Here is a 2,893-nt window from a genome sequence, read left to right on the forward strand (position 1 = left end):
CTGTCCTCCAAATCTCTTGGCATAACTGAGTGAGTGCCTCCAATGGGGCATCTGTTTGTTGAAATATCTCAATTGGTATGCCATCAATTCCCAGAGCCTTGTTCTTCGCCAGTTCTTTCATTGCAGCTTTGACTTCTTCCTTCATTACCATTGGTTCTAGATCATATGCCACTTCCTGAAATGGATGAAGATCAATCAGTTCTTTTTGGTACAGTGACTCTGTGTATTCCTGCCATCTTCTCTTGATGTTTCCTGCATCATTCAATATCTTGCCCATAGAATCTCTCAATATTGCAACTCGAGGCTTAAATGTTTTCTTCAGTTCTTTCAGTTTGAGAAATTTTTTCTTCAGTTCTTTCAGTTTGAGAAATTCTCAGCTCCTGGCCTGGTTTTGGCTGAAGATATTGAGCTTTTCCACCGCCTCTTGCCACAGATGTAGTCAATCTGATTCCTGTGTGTTCCATCTGGTGAAGTCCACGTGTACAGCCTCCATTTGTGTTGTGTTGTTTGCAATGAACAAGTCGTTGGTCTTGCAAAATTCTACCATACGAGTTCCAGCATTATTTCTGTCACCAAGGCCAAATTTTCCAACTACCGGTGATTCTTCTTATTATCATATGATCTAGCAATTCCACTCCAATACCCAGGAGAAGTGAAAACATATATCCACACAAAAACTCCTATAGGAATGTTCACAAAAACACTATTCATAATAGACTAAACGTGAGAACAACCCAATGACCAGGGACTGATGAATGGATAAATAGTCTTACAACAGAATATTATACAGCACTAAAAAGGAATGAAGGAATGAAGTGTTGATACATGCTGCAACATGGGTGATCCATGAAAACATGCTAAATGAAAGAAGTTGGTCATAAAGACTACATATTGTATAATCTTTCTTATATCAAATGTCAAGAATAGGAAAATCCATAGATACAAAGTGGATTAATTGTTGTCTAGGGTTGAAAGGTTTGGGAGAAAATTAGGAGTAATTCCTAACAGGTACAGGGTTCTTTTTGGGAGTGATGGAGATGTTCTAGAAGATCAGTGGATCAGCAAACACAGTATACATGTGAGTCCAATGTATGAAATGATCAATGCTGGTAGAGCTGTTTTCAGTGGTGGAATGAGGCACCTCAGTTGTCAAAAGGTGATATGTACAAAGAGTACTATCACAATTGTTGGCATAATGTGCATTTTTTTCTCCAAATGAGAATCATTCTTTAGAATGAAAAGCACTGATCTAATCACTGAGCTCACTAGAGAGTCCGTGTTCTCTAGCCAGCGTCTTCAGTACCCTTTGACCTCCTTGTTTCTCAGATGATTGGGTTCAATATTGGGGTCAAAGTATAGAGGGGCACAGAGATCAGGAGACTGTGTCTAGGCTGTAGCCTACATTGGGTCTGTCATAGTTGAAATTGCCTATTCCAAAGAAGACCACTACCACAGCGATGTGGGAAGAACAGTAGAGAAGACAGTGCTCCTGCTCTGAGCAGAGGGAATCCTTAGGATGGCAGAGATAATGAGTACATATGACACTCTTATAAACAGGCAGGAGCTCAAGCTAATGGTGGCGCTGGCTGCTTGGAGCACAGATTCACTGATACAGGTGTCTGAGCAGGAGAGTTTCAGAAGCAGTGGGATGTCACAGAGAGAGTGGCTGATTCGGTTGGGCCCACACATAGTGAGTGTGGTTGCCAGCATTATGTGTTATGGAATCGACCAGCCAACATAACCAGGTACCAGCCAACAAGTACACACAAAGCTTCACATTCATGAGAAGTAGATATTTGAAGAGGGTGGCTGATGGCTACATATAGGTCATAGCCATAGCAGGCTAAAATACCCTTAGTGCTGGCACAGGTCACAGGAAAAAGATTTTGGAAAGGCAACCCTTATATGAGGTGCTTTTCTTCTCCCAGAAGAAATTTATGGGATGGTGGTAGATGAATAACCGACATCCAAAAAGCTCAAGGTGCTGAGAAAATAATACACTAGTGTGTGGAGGAGAGGGTTGACTCTGATGGTTGTTACTATGAAAGCATTTCCTGGAAAAGTGATCAGATAAATTATTAAGAACATCAGCAACAACAAGCCCTTGGAGTTTGGGATGTTTGAAAAATCCTAGAAGGATTAATTCAGTGACTACTCTTTGATTTTCCGTTTCTTTGCATTCTTTCTCAACTTGAATGAAAATTAGGAAATAAAATATAAATACAATGAAATATGAAGACACACTGAGGAGCTGGCTAACTCTCATTCATCCTTCAGTTCTTGGATTAGATAACATCCCTTCTGGAAAGTGTAACTTGACTCCCTGAGACTTGGCCATGTGCATCTCCCATCCACACCTTATGTTCCTCTGCCCCGTGCTTACTTGTTGCAATACCACGATTTCCTCTTAGCTACTTTGACTTTCCTGCTAGTCTATCAATTCTATTAAGCAAGGAATTTATCTCTCTCTTTAAACCATGTATACTCTATAAAACTTCTGTTAGAAGAAACTAAGGAAGGAAATCCAGTCCTTAGTAGTGACAGTGCAAAGAAGTTCATGAATTGAATTAGAACCAAATACTTTTCATCTCAACCTTCCTCTTCTAAGGAGCTCACTGTAAAGATGTCACAACACCAAATTTTACATTACCACTGTAAAATGACCTTTACTCCTTGGTGTTACTCTTGTGAATGTTATATTACATGGCAAAAGTGACTTTGCCTATGTAGTTAAGGTTATTAATCACAGGATCATAAGACACAGGAAGTCAGAGATTCAAAGTCTGAGAAGGATTTGACATGTCAAATGAAGATGAAGAAGCCCATCTGTAAAGGAAAAAGGGAGCTTTAATCCTATAATCATAAGAAACTAAATTCTTTAACAATGTGAATG

General features: G+C 39.7%; 1 pseudogene; it reads right to left on the minus strand.

The window, feature by feature from the left end:
• Positions 1-1,249: 1,249 nt before the first annotated feature.
• On the minus strand, positions 1,250-2,266 carry LOC103204890 (annotated as a pseudogene).
• Between the last annotated feature and the right edge of the window lie 627 nt (positions 2,267-2,893).

Source organism: Orycteropus afer, unplaced genomic scaffold (genome assembly GCF_000298275.1).
Source record: "Orycteropus afer afer isolate SDZICR_OR568_19922 unplaced genomic scaffold, OryAfe1.0 scaffold00010, whole genome shotgun sequence".
Classification (NCBI taxonomy): domain Eukaryota; kingdom Metazoa; phylum Chordata; class Mammalia; order Tubulidentata; family Orycteropodidae; genus Orycteropus; species Orycteropus afer.